Source organism: Ursus arctos, unplaced genomic scaffold (assembly GCF_023065955.2).
Source record: "Ursus arctos isolate Adak ecotype North America unplaced genomic scaffold, UrsArc2.0 scaffold_37, whole genome shotgun sequence".
Classification (NCBI taxonomy): domain Eukaryota; kingdom Metazoa; phylum Chordata; class Mammalia; order Carnivora; family Ursidae; genus Ursus; species Ursus arctos.
Window position 1 is genome coordinate 8,622,855 of NW_026623053.1, and position 21,298 is coordinate 8,644,152.

The following is a 21,298-nucleotide window of genomic DNA, read 5'->3' on the forward strand; positions in this document are numbered from 1 at the left end:
TAAATAAATGTTTGTTGAAGGAATTAACTAAGAATTATAGTGAAGTAGAAGAAAGAAGAAAGAGGAAAGAAGAAAGAAGGAGAAGGATGAGGAGAGCTGGAGGAAGAAGAAAATGGTGATTAATTTTTATGGATTCATATTATGGTGCACTAGCTATTTCATCTTCATAGCAAACCTATCAGATCAGAGTCATTGAAGAAAAAGAGGCACAGAAGGTTAAGTAACATGCTTGTACTTATGGTCACACCCAATTCTGAATGGGATGACTATGGCATTTTCCCTACCTGCTCATCTCACTGACACCATCTTTTTCTAAGGCTGTTGGTGTTTGTGAAAATAGGCTTGCATAAAAGTAGTGTGATGTGTCGTTCACTGAGCCATGTGTAGCAACTGGATTTTTCAGGCACTAAATAAATTCAGTTTATCATAATTAAAAGGTATTTCCTAAGGAAACCTAGTTGCAGTGGTAGTAATTGTTTCTCTTGGGGTCCATTTATCTTCTGAGTCTGTGAGCTATACGCTTACCTGTCCAGTTATGTCAGATGTTCCACCCAAAGTTTTCTGAAGTTTCATGATTGTTGTGTGAACCATCATTATGATATAAAGTTATTAAATCCATGTATTGTCTTAAGCCATAGGGTTGCTCTGTGCTTTAGTAGCAAAGAAACAGGCCAATGTACTGCTCTCAGCTTCCTTCCCCCCCAGTAAGCTGATTTGTTCTGGACTTCCACATTATTTGTCCTTGCGTTAGAGAAAAAGTGTTCCTAGTTTCCAAGACTAGTTCCTTTGTCCTTGATTGAATTCATTCTTCTTATTGACTGAATTAATTACTATCCTCAGTTCCATAATTGTTTCCCATAATTTATCACTCAATTTATAACTAATTTCTTTATCTTCACTAGATTTTCTTTGGTCAACAAATATATCAAAGTCTCCCATATTTCAAATGTAAACAAATAACAAAAATTCTTTCTCTGGCCTTGTTTCTCTGCCAAACTGACACTTCATATCTCTTCTTAACTTTATTACATTTTTGAAAGACTGTTTCAAATTGTTGTCTCCATTTCTTAACCATCCATTAAAATGTTTCTTTATGGCTCTTATCTTCCACATTTTACTGAAACTGCTTTTTCAGAGGTCATCAGTAAGTAATGTACTGTTTGCCATTTCTAGTCATTCTTTGTAGGCCTGTATTTAACCACTGTTGGCTGCTCTTCATTCTTCAACCTTTCTGCTCCATTGATTTCCTGACATTGTTCCTTACTTAGTTTTATCATAGTTCTTGTATTCTCGTCAGAGGTAAAAAGGATTATATTTTCTTCTTAATTTTAAGAATTATAGTTTTCCATGTATTATCTTTTTCCTTAATTGTCTGTATTACTGTTTCTGCTTCCTTTGATTAACCTTCAAGAAAGTATGCAATCTTTCCCTATTTTTCTGGTCTTGAACTTTTTATTGTTTAACACATATTGTTTTATATCCTACTCTGGCTTCTGGGCAGTAACTATCAACTTTATGTTTTTCCTGAAATTCTAACTCTGATTCCCAAGAATTTGCATGATGTCTCAAAGCCAAATTAAACTTAATCCAGTAAAGCTGTTACTTCATCTTCCCAGTCACTCATACAAGGAAGCTCAGTTTGAATCTTTCATTGCCCTCATGCACATGACTGGTAAATTACTAAGTTCTGTTTGTTCTGCCTGCGCAATGGTGCTTCATCAGTTTATCATTTATTTTCAGTTGTTCCTCTCATACTGCAGGTAGTGACATCATCTCATACACAGAGTGTTGCAGTAACTTTCCGACTGGAATATGTCTTTAGCCTTTCAATATACTACTTCACCTTTTATGCTCAAAAAAGAATTTAGATGACTGCCTGTGGCCTATAAAATATAGTCACATTTCCTAAAATGGCACTCACAGGCTGCTCATCAGTCAGCTTGTACAGACCACCTCCCAGTGCATTCTTCCATTAAACTTAGCTTTTAGTCATTTTTCTAAGTATACCGTATACTTTCATGCCTCATGCTCTTGGTCCTTGGAACTTGGAATATCTTTTCCCTACTTTCTTTCCTGTCACTGAAAACCAGTTAATCCTCAGAGGGTTACATTAGTTTATTCCATTTTGCACTATGATTGGTTGTCTCCATTTCTATTTTGTAAATATTTCTAAAACAAATAATTTTATTTCCACTATCCTTCACTTCTCCACTACCACCTGTGTAACACACAAACTCTTTTTCTCTCTTGTTGGTACATAGACAGTGTCGATGAAAAATTTCTGGAGTGTTACTATGAAGTTTTGAGACTTTATAGACTCATGAAAGTCAGTTTGGCACTTTAATGTCTCTTTTTCATGCAGGAATTATTTTACCTAGAACAAAGTATAGTTTGGCAAAAAAGGCAGGGTTGGTCATTAAAAAGGCTCTATTCATCAGCTCTCTTTTCAAGATCTTGTATAAAGTGCTTGATATTCACATGTAAACTGGCCTTCACTGCTCAGGGCTCTTTACCTAAATCCTTCACCAAGAGCATTCTTTCAGAATGTACAGCCTGCAGCTGATTTTCTTGAAGAACAACTACCAAATCCCTGAAACCTAGCAAGGGGTTGCCATTGCTGCTTATTTTTTGCTAGTGAGTGGTGAAAGTAGTGAGTGTAGGGTATTTGGAAAGGCAGCAATGGAAAGATTATTGAACAGAATATTTACCGAATGTCAGAAAAGCTTTTGCAAATATAAGCTAAAAGTGAATAAAATTCAGACCTACTTATAAATCCAGCAGAGCTGTTCCTAATAAAACTTCATATATCATCTCAAAATATTTTTATCCAAAAAGCCTTTGAAACTTTTAATTTACTTCTTCACATGTTTTCTTAAAACAGTAAGTAGAAAAATTTGAAAATATAGATGAATAAAAAACTAAATCTGTTTTTTAGTCAATGGAAAGTAAAACTCTTTTTGAAGTTTTTTTTTTTTTTTACTTTCAGTCAGTTAACATATAGTGTCATATTAGTTTTATTTTATTTAATTTATTTTTTTTAAAGATTTTATTTATTTATTCGACAGAGAGAGACAGCCAGCGAGAGAGGGAACACTAGCAGGGGGAGTGGGAGAGGAAGAAGCAGGCTCATAGCAGAAGAGCCTGATGTGGGACTTGATCCCGTAACGCCAGAATCACGCCCTGAGCCGAAGGCAGACGATTAACCGCTGTGCCACCCAGGCGCCCCATAGTTTTAGATGTACAATATAGTGATTGAACACTTCCATACAACACTTGGTGCTCATCATGACAAATGCATTCCTCAATCCCTATTTACCTATTTCACCCATTCCCCCCCCCCCCCCCCCCGCCCCGTAACCATCAGTTTGTTCTCTATTGTTAAGAATCTGTTTCTTGGTTTGCCTCTCTTTCTCTTGCTCTCTCTTTTTTTTTCTTTGCTTTTTGTTTTGTTTTTTTAAATTCCACGTATGAATGAAATCATATGGTGTTTGTCTTTCTCTGATTGACTTATTTCACTTAGCACAATATACTCTACTTCCATCCATGTTGTTGCAAATGGCAATATTTCATTCTTTTTTTATGACTAATATTCCATTATATATATATATATATATATATATATATATACACACACACACACACACATAAATCTATATATACACCACTTATATATACCATTACTCAGAAGTAACCCATTCATCAGTCAGTGGGCACTTGGGCACTTTCCATAATTTGGCTGTTGTAGGTAGTGCTGCTATAAACATCGGGATGCATTTATCCCTTTGAATTAGTATTTTTGTATTCTTTGTGTAAATAACCTAGTAGTACAATTGAAAAGTAAAACTTTGTATATCTGCACACATGCATTTTTTTAAACAAAAATGGGAGCTTACACTGAACTTGCATTTTTAGTTAACATGTTTTTAACATTTTCCTGCACCATTAAATGCAATATTATTTTTAATCATTGCATATTAATCTAATTACAGTGATTTACTCTAGTATTTAGTGGATCCACAAATGGTCAGTATCTAAAATTACTCTCATGTAAATTGTCTTGTGAAAATTTTGGCTGAGAATTTAATAGAGTGTATTTAGGAGGACAGGAGCAGCAGGGAGAGGGAGGATTTGAGAGGGCACACTAAATCCTGGTCCTCCCAGGGCATATTTCCAGCTCCAATATCCTTGACTCACACTTCTACCAAAAAAGAAAAAAATATATAAACATATTCAGCCTGAACATTCAACTGATTTAAAGTCCTCTGATGACTCAAAGAACAGTTGCAGACATCAGAAATGAAATCTCAATCTGTGCCAGTTAAAAGTTGAATAACTATTTCATTATTAATATCAATAATATTTTATTCATTACACATACCAAAGAGATCAGAGTTCATTCATTCTTTCATTCATTAAACACAGCTATGACAGCCTTGCTGTGTCTCTAGAATGGGAGGAAAAGAGAGAAATGAATGTCATCACTTTTAGTGTGTGAAGTAGGAATTGGAAGCAATTTGGGTGGTCAAGTGCCTCAGTGCCAATAACTCTTACAGTTTCTGTTTGAGTGCCGAACTGGTCAGAACTGCTAGCTGGGCCTGCTGTTTATCTAATCAGGCTGTTCTACTTTGTGTGCTCCAAATTGCCTGTGTGTCCCGCCTGCACACCTTTGGTCTTGTTCTTTCTTTGAAGAAAAGGGAAACTACATGCTGGCAATGAAGACTCAAGTACTTGTTAAATTTTCCCTTGTTTTCTTTCTTGAGAAATTTTTCAAACTACATTCCAGGGTTTGTTCTTTACATGGTATAGGTATCTATAGGGGAAATAAAACAACTTTCATGCTTAAAAAAAAATCGAACAACCCTTAGTAATCCTTATTTAAATAATTTTGATGAGTTTCATAGTGGTAGGATTTAAATACATTCATGTGAGAGTGACAAGGGGGCTCCTCAGGCTAGGTTTGGCCCCGTCTTACACATTCCTGGACTTCATACTAATTTGTAGAATTATCCCAGTTATAATTTAGATAATTATTTGTTTGGTTCATCTATCACCTGTAGGTTGCAAGCTTTTTGTCAGAGGCCATGTTCATCTTATTTAGTTCTAAATTCCAGAGTGAAACGTAGTTTATGGGACAAAGTAGGAGGTACAAAAGATAGGTTGAATGAATAAATAATTGAATAGATCGTTAAGAACAGGATAGAATATGTACTATTTTTCTAGATATATCTGACCAAGGAACGCTTCTTTTGTGGATTATCTGTTAATATTTCATCCTATTTATTTTTCTACTTGGATCCTGTGCAGGTATGTCAAGTGCATAAAGTCCATATTTAGGAGATCATCTTGTGTACAGTATTTAGTTGTCCTCTTTTGTTCTGTATGTCAGAAATGTCATCACCGTTGTTGTAGGAGTCCACATCAAAACTGGAGGATGATCCTTAATTTTTTTTTAATTCTCATCCACATTCCATCAGCTCCCAGCCCTTTCTGCTTCTACTCTCTTTTTTAACCCTATTTTTCAGACCCTATTCCAAGTCAAGAAAATTTATCTCTGACCATGGTCTTATCACTGGTTTTCCCTGTTACCCCACAATCACTTATTGCATCTTAACAGCCAGAGTTTTTGTCATATTCATATCTTATATAAAATATTTTTGGGGGGCGTCTGGGTGGCTCAGTCATTAAGCGTCTGCCTTCAGCTCAGGGCGTGATCTGGGCGTTCTGGGATCGAGCCCCGCATCAGGCTCCTCTGCGGGGAGCCTGCTTCTTCCTCTCCCACTCCCCCTGCTTGTGTTCCCTCTCTCGCTGGCTGTCTCTCTCTCTGTCAAATAAATAAATAAAATCTTTAAAATATTTTTGTGACTTTAAAAAAAATTTATGTTAATCTCTGCTTACGTCCTGATTTTGCCATTTTATTCCAAGTGACTCTACACTTTAGTTGTATCGAGTGTTTTGGTTGCCCCAAACCAGCATGATTTTAGCTTCCGATGTCATCATATAAGGCCTCACATATGTGCACTGTATGATGCCAAGACTGTGCTGTGAGTGGAGCCTCCTAGAGTTATGCATCATGACTTCCCTACCTGATCACTAACCTTTTTTTTTTTTTTTCTAATATCATGGAACCCTTTCAACTCTTTTCCTTGTTTCTTATTCTTCTTGTGTTCTGAACTAGACATCCTGACTTCTGGGGTATCTATCATGACCACTCAATGATTGTTGAGCTCCCCTGCTTTGTGTCTCCAGACCCTCCCTATTTTTCTTCTCCCATAGCACTTCTCACAGTCTTCTAACTATCCTGTTTTCTTCCCTCTCTCTCTCTCTCTTTCTTTATTAACTATACTGAAAAAACTGTGGAATAAGACCTCTTGCATTCCATTACAGTTGGATATTCACCATCTGGCCATTGTCTAATAGGGCCTGTATCCTCCTCAGGGTCTTTGTCTTTGCTATTTACCCTGCCTACAGTGCTCTTCCCTAGATGTCCTCCAAGCTCTCTCCTTCACCTCTTTCAGGTGTTTACTCAAGTATTACCTTCTTAGGTTTCTGACTACGTTATGGTATCTCCTTTCCTGTCCCTGCTTATGTTCCTTTTTTATTTTATTTTGCCTCTCTTATGGACTGAATGTTGTGTCCCTCCAGAATTCACATGCTGAAATCTTAACCCTCAGTGTGATAGGAGGTGGAGCCTTTAGGAGGTAATTAGGTCATGAGGGTGGAGCCCTCATGAATGGGATTAGTGCCCTTATAAGAGAGACACAGGAGAGATCATCTGTGTTTCTCTGCCTTGCAAAGATACATTGAGAATATGGCTGTCTATAAATCAGGAAGAGGGCCTTTGCCAAGAACCTGACCATGCTGGCACCCTAATCTCAGACTTCCAGCCTCCAGAACTATGAGAAATAAATATTTGTTGTTTAAGCCATCCAGTCTACAGGATTCTGTTATAGCAATTGGAGCTGACCAAGGTAGTTTCTCTCTGCAGCTCACTATGGGGAAAGCTGAACTGTCAGGGGTCAGAGTAGCCAACTGTGACAATAAGCCAAAATGAAAGGAATAGCTAATTACTGACTGCTATAGTGTAAGCAAGAAGCTGAACTAGTGAAAACGTGGGCTCCCTCCCCTTCCATTTTTCCTATGGAAAGGCACACTGGTCGAGGGTCAGGGAACTCAGCACAGATGCGGGGGTTGTTTCACTGCTGAGGGAGTACTGAACAAGATGTTCCTGCACTTTTGTGGACCTGAAAGATGATGGGAGAGAGAAAAAGACTCGGAGTGAAAAAGTACTGGGTACTGATTCAGAGTGGAAAAAGTATCTTTGAGCATAGTTGCATCCCCCATAAGGAGTAGTAGACAGAGTACCCTGGAGAAAGCCTCAGATGAAGATCCCTGATAAATAAACCTTGAAATGAAGGTGCTTGGGCTAAGTATGTGAATGAGAATAAGAGTATGGCTGACCAAGGGGGCCTGAGACTTTGACTGTAATACCCTTCAGACTGCAGTGCACTGGCTGTACACCAGGTCTGATGTGGGGAGGGTGGCTTTTCTCCATGAGACCTGCCAGATAAAGCCTTTGTAATTGCTTATGATCAGGCTTGAAAAATCACACCTAGGTTTTTAAGCAGAAGCCAGATTCTTCTCCTTAGAAGTTATCACTTTTAACATGGTATATATTTTATTTATTTTCTGTATCTTTCGATGAGAATATGAGCTTCATAAGGGCAGGCACATTTTCTTGATTGTTACTGTATTGCTAATGTATAGAAAATTATAAGTAACTAATATTAGTTCAATGAATTAATGAGTGTTTTTTTCATATCTGAATTTTTGCTCTTACAGTTAAACTGCAGATTTCCTTGAGGATTGAGACCTTACCACATATTTTTTTCTTTAAGTATATCCTACTTCTCATTTAAATTAGATAGTTTAGCTATTAAATTAAAACTTTGTTTTTAATTTTTGCTCTTCATCTTAAAATAACACTTTAGAGTTATAATGGCTGAATCTAATCCACTCTTTATTTTAAAATTTGAAATGTTTTAAAACAGGTTCTGTATATTTATCTCCCCAGCTTTTCTCTCTTCCAAGTTAAATATCTCTATTTCCCTTAACCATTTATTATATGACAGTGGAGTTGAGATGGTTAATTTTATGTGTCAACTTGCCTACGGCATGGCACTCAAATATGTAGTCAGACACTAATCTAAATGTTGCTTAAAGATATTTTTTAGATGATATGTTAACAGTTAAATCAGTAGACTTTGAGTAAAGCAGACTGTCCTCTGTAATGTGGGTGGGCTTCATCCAGTCATTTGAAGGCCCTAAGAAAAAGACTGACTTTACCCAGGAAGTGGGAATTCTACCAGCAGATTGATTATGTTCAGACTTGAACTTCAACATAAACTCTTCACTGGGTCTCCAGCTTGTCAGCACACTCTATAGATTTTGCCAGTCTCCACAATTGCATGATTGCATGAGCTAATTTCTTAAAATCTCTGTCTAGATACATAGATATATAGATATATAGAGATATAAATATATACATCCTGTTGGTTCTGTTTTTCTGGAGAACTCTGACCACACAAGAATACTGTCTTACCACTGTCTTGTTTACTGTCTTCATAACCACTATAATTTATCAGTGTTCCACTTAATATATGGCTCCCAAGCAGACACAGTGCTCCAAATATGATCTTATCAGTGTAAGGTACAGGAATATGATTGACTTCCTTACTAAATACTGTATTCGTGTAAATGCAACTTAAATGTGCATGACATTTGTTAGCTCATATTAAATCTGTCATTGATTAAAAAATTGTCTAACTTTAGGATCTGTTTTGTTCCAGGACTTGTGTTGGGAGGTGTGAATATGGACCTACAAGGTATAGTCCCATTCCTCAAAGGACATGGGTATTTCTTTCCTATTTATAATCTTTGCTATTGTGTATTTGTGAGGTCAACTTTTTAACCTGGAGTATTAGACTTTATATTTATCTTCTAGAATTCCTTCTTACTGAATTTGATCCATTGTTCCAACATTTATAATGAAAAAAAACCCCTGATTTTTCAATCATGATTCTGTTTTTCAATACTTGACTATTTCTCCAAATTAATACACATCTTTTCTATGTCTATATCCATTTTTTAACTCAAAATTGTGAATAAACCTCACAACAGGTTCAAAAATGAGCCATGTAATTGTCATGGTTTGAGAATAATTGTTCAACTAACACATATTCACATAATTTACAAACATCCACTCCACATATATCTTGTCCAAAAAGACATCAACAGAACACTGCATTAAATGCCTCATTGAAATGCAGATTCACTATGTCTATATAATTTAATTAATTTGGTATAATTTATTCTTAGTGAATTTAAAGTGGCTCTTGGTGATTACCACTTCCTTTTCTAGGTGTTCATGAGCCATCTGTCTAATTATATGTCTTGGAATTTTGCTGGTAATTGATAGAATTCTTTAAGTTGTGTAATTTTTGTATGTACATTTTAATTTTACATGGAATTCAGCAAAATATAGCATTTTTATTATCTTTCTGTATATCTTTTATTTTTTTAGCATTCTTCCCAGTCACCATGATCACCCTGTAATTGGTGCTATAATTATATGGGGACCAGGGGAGGGGTTGTCCTGTGGTACCCAAAGGCAGGGATGCAACTATATTTCAGATGAATCACATATTAGTCTATTTGAAGGGAATGCAGTAAGTTCTCTCCATCTGTTATCTCTGTTTTTCTCTTCATGTCACTTTTTTTAAAGACAATATTTCTGTTTCCTAGTTCAGAAGTAGATAATGGCTACTACCAATAACACTCAAATTTATATCCTCTCTGTTTCAATAAGTATCCTATTTTAGGTTGAAATTTCTTATTCCATATTCCATGCAGAGAGTGTTTTTGTTTCTCTTGGTTAAGGTTTCCATGTCTGGATTAATCAGTGTTGTCAGGAGATGGAGTTATATTGTATGAACATGACTATCCTTTTAATATGTGGATGGCAGGAGGTAGAATGGAGTTTCCCAAACTGGAGATGATGTACAGATAACCCAGTAGGTATCCAAATTACACTTGGTGTGTCATTTAGGTATTCAAGGATCAGAACCGGACAGCCTGACACAGGATACCTAGAATTGGAAAGGCAGTACCTGAGGCTACTCCCTGTCTTTCCTGGGATATCAGGTCTCTTATCTACACTTTTCTCTATATGAATGCCTTATGGTCTTGCTGCTTTCAGAATACTTGCACACTTGGGCTACTTATGAATTTTGCTTCTCCATGGTGTCAGTGTGCAAATGATGCTAATGCTGGTCTGCTTTAGAATGACTCTTCAATTCTACTACTTACCTTTATCTGACTAGTTACTATTTCTGAGTCGCTCAGTTTAGATTCTTAAAGAGAATCTACTTAGTTCCTAGTTGTCAGTGGATTGGCTGGTGTGTGTGTGTGTGTGTGTGTGTGTGTGTGTGTGTGTGTGTTTTCTTATCTGCCCACTACTGAGAAGGGGACTGCTTTTGCTTATACAGAATATACTGTATCAACAGACACATAAATTTGCTTCTTATTATAGGTATATCCATGTATTGTCTTTTATTTGCATTTGTTTTATCTTTATCTTTACTATAAAGATCCATTTCCATAATAAAGAATGTAAGCATTAATTACTTATGCTTATTTACTATTTTTGATTAAAATGAAATAATCAGCATCAAGTACTAGAATTAACCATTTTTCTTTTTTTAAAAATATCTTTCACATGTTCAACAGAACTCTTTATTATCTTTAGTTATCTCAATAACTCTATAATATATATTTCTGGAGTCTATGTAATCTCCTTGAGCCTCAATTTCCTCATCAGTAAAAGGAATATAGAGACACCTCTGTGTGGACGATGTAGCATCTTTTATACACATAAAGACGTTCAAAATTGTAATCCTTTCCCTTTGTCCTCCTTACAGTTCATGAAGGAAAATGTGTGTAGCTATGTTAGTTTCCTTTATATACTGTTCCCTTTTGTTTCTACCTTGTTGTCAATGTTTATAATTTTCTTATCAGAATTTATTTTTCAAGGGTTCCAATCCTTTTAAAAGATTTGAAGTCATGGAATCACTCAGATCTCCTCTCTGAAATTTTTGAAATCTGTTTTTAAAGTCCAAGCTACCTGTCAGACTGCACTGAGTGTTTCCTTTCTGGGCTATTTCAGGCACTAAGATGACAAGTTGACTTTCTCCCAAGGTTCCTGTCACTTGAATTTCATGAACCAGTTCTTTCTTTTTGGTCAAAGTTAAATCCAGAGTAATAGTCCCTCATTGCTTCATCAACTAGCTGAGAGATTAAATTTTCAGCAAAATGAGACTTCTAACAGATGCCTGGTTCATTGACATCTCAGCTAGAACCTGCCTATCTCCAGTTCATTCTCACATCAAAATCATTTATGCCTCTCACTCTAATGGTTGCTATGGTATAGTGCACTGTTTCTCAATCTGTGGCCAGAGGATGAAATTTCATGGACCATGAGTATTCTGTAGAAATTTAAATTTTTGTGTTTTATTTTACTAATCTAATAACTTAATGTAATCACATTCTGGGTTATTTCAATTACTGTATTTGCATACATATCTGTGATTTCATAGATGTCAAGTGATCACCTAATGTGACACTATTTAATATTGTTGTGCTTGTAAAATAAGTAGGGCTGCCGTTAAAGTAGCCTATCTTAATGTCAAAATGAGAAAGATAATCTCTGTAAATTGTTGCTGAATTATTTTATCTGGTATAAACTTACAACTTATTTTTGTGCCAATTAAATTTTCAATTAAAATATATTTTCTTTTTTGAAATAGTAACTTTTAAAAAATTCTAGTATAGTTAACATATAGTGTTATCTTAATTTTAGGTGTGCAATATAGTTATTCCACAATTCTGTACATTACTCCATGCTCATGAAAAGTATGCTCTTCATCTCCTTCCCCTATTTCACTCACCCATTTCTTTCATCAGTGTTTTATAGTTTTCAGAGGACAGGTCTTCCATCTCCTTGATTAGGTTTATTCCTAGGTATTTCATTATTTTTGATGCAATTATAAATGGGATTGTTTTCTTAATTTCTTTTTCTGCTACTTCATTATTACTGTATGGAAATGGAATGGATTTCTGTATATTGATTAGGTATCCTGTGACCTTACTGAATTCATTGATCAAGTCTAGTAATTTTTTGGTGGAGTCTTTAGGGTTTTCTATGTATAGCATCATGTCATCAGCAAATAGTGAAAGTTTTATTTCCTTTCCATTTGGATGCCTTTTATTTCTTTTTGTTGTCTGATTGCTTTGGCTAGGACTCTTAGTACTCTGTTGAATAAAAGTGGTGAAAGTGAACATCTTGTCTTGATCCTGATCTTAAAGGAAAAGCTCTCAGTTTTTCATCATTGGATATCATACTCAATGGGTTTTTCACATAAGGCCTCTATTATGTTGAGGTATATTCCCTCCAAACTTACTTTGTTGAGGGTTTTTATCAGGAATGGATGTTGTACTTTGTCAAGTGCTTTTTCTGCATCTACTGAAATGATATTTTTTAAATTCTTTCTCTTGTTGATGTGGTGTATCTTGTTCATTGATTTGCAAATATTGAACCACCCTTGCATCCCAGGAATAAATCCCACTTAATCGCAGTGAATGATTTTTTTTTTTTAAGTGTATTGTTGGATTCGGTTTGCTAATATTTTGTTGAGGACTTTTGCATCTATGTTTATTAGAGATGTTGGCCTGTGGTTCTTTTTTATAGTGTCTATATCTGGTTTTGTTATCAGGGTCATGCTGGCCTCATAAAATGAATTTGGAAGCATGCCTTCCTCTACTATTTCTCTCTCTCTCTCTCTCTCTCTTTTTTTTAGGGAGAGAGAAGGTGGGGGGGGGATGAGCTGGGGCAGAGGGATGGAGAGTTTCTTCAGCTGGCTCTATGCCCAGCACAGGCACTGGGCTCAATCTCACGACCCTGTTATTACTATTATGACTGAGCCACTTTTGTCTTCAGTCTGTCAGGGTTTGGTCCCTGTGGTGTTAGCGGGCCAGTCTGGGGCCACCTTAGGCTTGAGTTGAGTCAGACCAGGTATTTATTTGCCAGTTGCAGTAACACTGGACTGTAGGGCACTTTCTCTGTATTGTCCCCCTGAGAAGCTCTCACTGGTGGAGGGGCCCCACAGTTAAACCACACATCTGCCTCCAGCTCATTGCTGGGGTGACAGTTGAACTGGAGAGTGTGGTTATCTTCCTCTCTCCCTGAGGCAGGGGTCACTTTGGAGTGGTGCTGGCCTCTGTCAGGGCTACACTGCACACTGCCGGGCTTGTGGCAGTGCTTTGGATGGGTTTCTACCAAGGGCCTGTTGGATGGGATAGGTCTGCAGAAGAATGTGGGGGTGGGGCTTACAGTGCCAGCAAGGTCCATGCTTGTCTGCTCTCTGAGGGGACCTGCAGCCACCTGGAAGACTCTTGCAGAGGCTGTCTAAGATGAAGGGGGTGGGGTTCACAGATGCACACAGAATGGGGGGGTGGGGCATACTGTTAGCATGCTAGGTGGGGAGTGTTGTGCTGAGCTGGTTCCGACAGGTGTTTAAGTATCTAGGCTGGGGGCTGGGAAGGGAAATTTGTCCTGCCAGCTTTTTGGTTTGGAGAAGTCTCCTAAAGATATCTGACCCTCCAGCACATGCTCTAAGATGAATAAATAAATCTCCTTACCGTATATCCCAAGGGTTTTTGAAACTGCTGCCTCTATGCTGTATCTCTTTGGGGCTTTTTGTTGTGCTGTCTCTTTAAGAGCAGGGATTCAGTTTCCTAAGGCCTTCTAGTTCTCCCAGAGTTGAGCCTGCTGATTTTTAAAGTTCCAATTAGGCTTCATTGATTGTTGGATCCCTCTGGTTTTCAAAGCTAAATATTCTGGGGATTCCTCTTCCCTGTACCTGGGATGCCTGGCCAGGGGATCTCCTCCTTTCCCTTTTCTGAGCCTGCACTATCCCTCCTTCCCATGACAGTCCCTTGGATCCATTTGGCTCCCCAGCACAACTCTGCCCCTCCCACCCTCTTTGATGCGGCCTCGTCTCTAAGTTTAGCTGTGGAGAGTCCATTCTGTTAGTCTTCAGTTCATTTTCTGGTTTGTTTACACTGATGCCAGTGTTACCTAGTTGTATCCATGGGAAGAGGTGAGTTTAGGATCCTCCTACTTTGTCAGCTTCCCCAGAAACCCCCTAGTAGTAAAAGACATTTTTATTGAATAAAAATTTAGTTCCTTAGATTAAAACATTGATTTGACTTGATGCAGAAGACAGAAGAGTAGTAATTCAGTTGTTACTGGCTAATAAGAAAATAATAGAAAAATAACGCATCCTCATCAAATGAGGGCCATGCTGTTCTGTAGGAATAAAGGTGTCATAGAGTTTGAAGAGAAAAAGTAGAGAAAGAGTTGAGTCATTACATGGCACAGATAAAATAGTCTAAAGCATAACAGTACATTTCATATCTACCTTGTTTTTATTTAAGTAAAACAAATATTCCATTAAGTAATGTTGAATGTTGGTGGTATTGACCATTATTCTAATTTAGACTATACCTAATATTTTGTGCTAGAGTTCAGATAGGTGTTGGAGTTTCAACAGTGAGACCAAGCAGTTCTTGCTGCAACTTTAGTGGAGCTTTCTGGGCAAAGTCAGGGACATCACTGAAGCCTGATGTCTACTGCCATGGTGCTTTTAAGCCTATGAGATACAATGGTATCTCTTGAGATGACAGGTGAATGAAACAATATCTTTCCATTCCCCTCCTACCACTTACATAGCTGCTCCACATTATGTAGATGAACATCAAGGTTTTTAGGTTACTAGTTGAAGGGTTAAAATAGAAATATAACTACCTCTGAGTAGCCTGACTTATCTGTGTGTATGGTCTCACATTGTGAGACTAACAGGGAAGAAGGTGAGGCCAAGATAGGTAAATAAAAGATTCAGGAAGAGAAAGAACAGAAGAAAGGAGAAAAAGAAAAAAGGAAGAGAAAGAGAAAAAAGTGAAAAATCTCAATGAAGTTGAGATTAATAATATAATCTAAAAAAATTCTAAAATTACATTTGTTAATTTAACCAAGTTAGTATATATACTTATTTATTTTCTAATATTTTCTTTCAACCCTTTTTTCCTGTAATCAAATATAATATGGTATAGTAATTTATTTTAAAGCCAGAAACATTTAGATTATGAGATAATCATTATATTTCATGGTATGAACAGATACTAGTTAAACTTTCAAAAGAGGCACACATCTGGTAATAAAGTTAAATACAAAGGTAAAAATTTTAAAGCTGAATATGTGAAATTTATCATCAGAAAAGTAGGTTCCGAAGATATCAATTTGTACTTTATTCTAATACTAGAGTAATATGTTTCAAAAATGTTGTTTAACGTTGCAAGTAATCATTAATAAAATTAAAATAAGATATATTTCATCTAAAGCACTGGAGGATGTAGAAGTAGAAAAAAGGTAGTCCATTTAGAAGAAGTTGACTGAAATAAAATAATACAATAATAAATATGAATGAGATAAATTTACTTATTGAGCAATTGGAGTTTACATAACATTTTTTTAAAAACTATGTTGTTTAGAGGAGATGCTTGAAAAACAAAATGATTAAAAATATAGCCACATTAAACAAGCAAATGTTTAAAAAAACATGAAATTGTATTAGTAATATAATATCAAGTAAATTAAGTGATTTGTTTTGACTAAAGTTTAAATCAGAGGAGTCACTGAACTATGAATGAGCATCCTTTCAAAGTAGCCTGATAAAACGTTAATATGTAAAAGATAACTAAAAGAAATTCAAACCAGAAAAATCTATACTAAAAAAATCTCTACATAAAGAAAGAATGTCTTTGCTAAAAACTAGTACAAAAACCTTATACAAGTATAATAAACTAAACAAGAAATGTAAATATTATATTACAAGTTGTTTCTCAAATCGGTGGAGAAAATCCTGATTTTGGAAGAGTTAGCTACCTGAAAATAATATTAATCTATATCTGTTTTTAATGTGTTCCCAATATAAATTAAATTGAGGATGAATTAGTGAAGTACATTGGTCAAATAATTTGGAGACACACAGCCTACAATATTAGACTCTAGGAGATCCACGATAAGCATTATTTTAAAATTCTAAGCTTTTTTTCAGTAGTGAGGCTCACCTAATATAACTTAACATTTTTTTCCAGACTTATTTGATCATGAAATATTTTCCTGTATAATAATATTGTATTAACTTCCCACGTAACTAAAACTATACTGATAATAACCTAGGCAAGTGCTGTGCTGTAGAAAAAGTTGATAACTACTGTCACTAATTTTTTTTTTCCTGGAAGAGATGCTAATGAGATACAACATGTCTAGATTTTAGAATGAATATTGCCCAAATCATTATTGTTTTGATGAGAATGTCACTACCTGAGAAAACCTATTGGACCTAATAAGTGAGTTCCATGCATGGCCTCTTATAAAGTCATTATCATTTCTATATACCAATAAGAAACAATTAGAAATTTGATAAGCATCCTATTCATGATATTAGTAGAATGAATTGAAGTTAATAAAAAATTTTGTTGGACTCTATATTAAAATAAAGAAAATTTTGCAAAACTGTACTTAAGACATTTTTTTAAAAAGATTTTATTTATTTATTTGACGGAGAGAGAGACAGCCAGCGAGAGAGGGAACACACGCAGGGGGAGTGGGAGAGAAAGAAGCAGGCTCCCAGCTGAGGAGCCTGATGTGGGGCTCGATCCCAGGACTCCGGGATCACGCCCTGAGCCAAAGGCAGACGCTTAATGACTGAGCCACCAGGCGCCCCGTACTTAAGACATTTTAAATATAACCTCACTAAATGTAGTGACATGAGTGGGAATAAATTTCTAGAATCCTATTCTAATTCTTCCTAGCTCACTTTCTTAGTTCAATCAAAAGTCCTCTTTTTAACATGAGGCATTTAAGGAAAAGATACTCAGCAGAGTAAGGCTAACATCCCTCAAGTTTTTCCCACCAGAAGAGGATGATTCATCATTCATTGCAATCAGTCAGAGGAGTAAGGGTCTAATTATATTCTGAATTACTTTACCCCACTTAGGGACAGAAGTTCAATAATTCAAACCTTTTTTTTTTTTTTCGCTAACTTGTACTGCTTAGTAAAATTGGTCCTTGATTTATAATTTATTTTGAGCTCGTACATTATATTTCTTGAAACTTCTATAAGCAATATGTTTTTTTGTTTCTTATTTTTAAAAGGAGAAAAATCATAGTAGGTCATGATCCTAGGGTCCTGTGATGAATCAAGCCCCACATAGGGCTTCCTGCTCAGCGAGGATTCTGCTTCTCCCTCTGCCTCTCCCCCTGGCTTATGCTCTCTCTCTCGCGCACTCTCTCAAGTAAATAAATAAAATCTTTAATAAAAAAGTAGAGTTATTATTGCCTGATTGTTATTTTTTTCACCAGAGTAAAACAACTTAAAAATTACTGATAATCAAATTCAAATATAAATTTTTGTGAGCAAAGCTTGTCAAAATGATTATATTTTATACTTTGAAGAATAATCACAGTAGAATAACCAAAGAAACATTGAAAAATAGGGACGCCTAGGTGACTCAGTCCGTTAATCATCTACCTTTGGCTCAGGTCATGATCCCAGGGTCCTGGGATTGAGCCCCAGGGCAGGCTCCCTGGTCAGCGGGGAGCCTGCTTCTCCCTTTCCTTCCTTCTCTTGCTCTCTGTTGCTGTCTCAGTCTCTTTCAAATAAATAAGTAAATAATAAATAAATCAATCTTACAAAAAGAAACACTGAAAAATATAGGTATTTAAATTAATAATTAAAAATATGCAAACAGGGCGCCTGGGTGGCTCAGTGGGTTAAGCATCTGCCTTTGGCTCAGGTTATGATCCGAGGGTCCTGGGATCGAGTCCTGCGTTAGGCTCCCTGCTCTGCAGGGAGTCTGCTTCTCTCTCTGCCCTTCCCCCCAATTCGTTCTCTCAATCTCGCTCTCTCTCAAATAAATTTTAAAAATATGCAAACAGAAGAAGCATGTCAGTGAAAACAATAGTGCATGATTTCATAGAACCATGTATATAAAGAACTTACTATATAATAATATTGACTTGTCAAGCAACATAGATTAAAGGGTAAAATATTCAGTAAATGTGGATCAACTTGCTAGCCATTTGGAAAAAAACACCTTTTAACACCTCTTCTCTTTATCATAAACATTAAAGTTAATCAAGTACAAATGACTTTCATTGAGAGTGCAGTCCTCACAGGCAATGTGTGTCTTATAAAGTTGACAGTTTGCTCTGTAGAGAGCATGTGTCAAATAAATACACATGTGCACAGGGGGTTGGGACATGGTGATTGTGGTAGTATATACACTTGTACAATTTTATGCTGAAGTCATGTGCAAGCCTGCATCTAAAATATACATATGTGGGTGCGCCTGGTTGGCTCAGTCGTTAAGCTTCTGCCTTCGGCCCAGGGTGTGATCCCAGGATCCTGGGATCGAGCCCTGCATCGGGCTCCCTGCTCCACTGGGAGCCTGCTTCTTCCTTTCCCACTCCCGCTGCTTGTGTTCCCTCTCTCGCTCTCTCTCTCTGTCAAATAAATAAATAAAAATAAATAAAATCTTAAAAAATAAAAATAAAAAATAAAATATACATATATGAACCATAACCTTCCTAATCAGTGATCCCATCATAAGACCTTCATTTACATGCTTTATTGTGAAAGTCGTACAACAGACCAACTAACTTAGCTACACAAATCCATCATTGGAGCTTCAGTGATTTAACATTTTAGTATATGTAACAAACTTTATTTATTTGATTAAACAAGTAATTTAAACCTCACAAGCTTTAGTATCCCCATACATACAGTGCAAATAATAAAGCCTTTCTCATTGGGATTAAATAAGTCTGCTTATGTAAAATACACTGTCGTGGAGTAGGCATTTAAAAAAGGAATTTTCTTCTGTTTCTCTTTACCCTGAGTGGTCTGCCCTCTCCCTCTGAATGCCTAGTATGAAGTAACGGATTACTGTATCTAAGACTGTTCCATGCAAATAATGGATTTTAGTTTTTGATAAGAGACAAATGAAAATTAATTAATTTGTAATCTTTTTCTCTTTACATATTAACCTATTAGAATAATTAACCCAAAGAATTCACATAAACAGCTCTAATTTATGCAATGCATCAAGACAGATCTACAAATCTAACACCCTACTCTATTTATCTGTGGCTCTGGTCCTGACCCTGAATGCTCTAGCTTACTGAGATGAATATGGTATGTACCATCTTGAAAGGTCAAGAATCAGAAAATTTGCGTTTAGATTTCTTTGTACTCATTTTGGTTTTGTTAACCCAGAACCATGAAAAATATCCAATACTATTGCCTAAAGGTCTTGTTTCAGTTCTTTGCAAATGCTGTCTTCTTTTGCAATATTCTAGTGCTGTCACTCCCCTCAATTTATCTGCCTAAATCCTACTCAATCTTAAGTTCTTAATTTAGACATTATTTCCCAGGAAGTCATTTGTAATTCAGCCAAACCTAGGTAATATGCTTACCCCTTTCAGGTAGTTCCATAGCATCTTGAGCTTCCCTCTCCAAGACATTTCTCAAGTTGTACTGAAATTACTTTCCTCACATATCTGAACTACGTACTAGACATAAGCTCCCTGAGAGCAGCGACCTGCTATATTGTATACTATTGTCTCCTTACTGATATGCATGTTTCATGGCACAGTGTAGGTATTCAATTAATATTTTTTGAATTGAGGCTCATTAGGAAAAGAAAAGGGAATCATACGGGTTTTAATCCAATGTCAAATCCGAAAAGGGAAATATGTAAATGTAAATTATAAACTCATTTCAGCCCTTCAGAGCCTACTTTAACTTTTAAACTATTTTAACATATTAAATTCATTTTCCATAATGAGGATTTGATGTTTAAAAGAAATCTAAGTGATATCTTATGAAAAAATTTGCTAGCACGAAAATGTTTAATGGACAGTTTTATTACCAGCAAACTTACCAACTTGTGATATTTGGAATCAAATAGTAGAATAGCTTACCATCACTTATAAACACTAAAGAGATTCCAGAAGTATTTAAGTTTTCATGCTAGAAATTAACATAGTAGACGGAAACAAACCAGTAATGCACAGAGGTGGAGCATAATCTGTCAAGAAGCCGTGTGCTGGAAACAGTAGTGTTGAAAGGCTAATTGCCGTTTTTCAGATCTTTGCTGAGCAAAACCTCGTCTTTAAAGGAGATTTGATTGCTTGCAGAGCAAATGATTTTTAGCTTTCCAAAACATCAGTGTATTTGATTTCTGATCTAAGAACCATATACCACTGTATTCAAAGACATTTGAGCAATTCAATGATTGCAGCAATTCAAGTAGGAATATTAAGGGGAATTAGAAGAACAGTCTGGATTACCACTGAACTTTAGGTCCATGGATTAGCATTCTTAGTCACCTTGTGTTTTATTCATGTAGGGAATAAAATTATTGAAATATTGAGCTAATTTTGCAAGTCTTTTTTGCCATTAGAGTTGACATACCAGTTTTAGACGCTTGCATATAAAAATTTCCTGTGAGCATTGAGTTTGTCTTACTGCAGCTGTCCTTCTGGGTGATTGGAATTTGTGAAGATAAGTGGTAAACTTACATGTTGAACTTTTTTTATACTTAGCCAGCACCCATACTCTTCATTTTATTCTTCTATACTGAAGCAAGTTGTCACTAAAATATTGAGGCAAAATGATGAAATTAATGACTATAGAGCTGAAAGAAACTCTACCAAACACTAAATATTTATGGTTGTAACATCAGTTAAAGGAGGAAAGCTCTAAGTGACCAGGCAAGTTCAGCATCTCTCAGGTGCATTGCAGGTAATTAGTAAGCTAGTAATCTATTAGTAATCTATTAGTAATTAGTAATCTATTAGTAATCTATTAATCATGAGAGGTATATTACTAAGTTATTATCTGTAAAAATAATCCTATCATTTTCATTGTTCACTTTTATTGATATTTGACATTTACTGAATTTATGTTTTAGAGAGAAATGTGTGTGGTTCTTGAAATAAGAAAATGCACCAAGATTTTTGTTATGCCTTTAGAAGCTTGTAATGTAATTAGGAACATTTAAAATATTGAAACCAATTTTCTGTAATTTAAATTGCTAGTAGTATGGATTATTGCAG

General features: G+C 35.9%; 1 long non-coding RNA gene across 1 annotated transcript in view; it reads left to right on the plus strand.

The window, feature by feature from the left end:
* Positions 1-21,298, plus strand: part of LOC113266082 (uncharacterized) — a 634,890-nt gene that overhangs the window by 101,128 nt on the left and 512,464 nt on the right. The window contains exon 3 of the long non-coding RNA XR_008957174.1: positions 8,847-8,882. This is a non-coding gene — a long non-coding RNA (uncharacterized LOC113266082). The remainder of the gene's footprint in view (positions 1-8,846; positions 8,883-21,298) is intronic.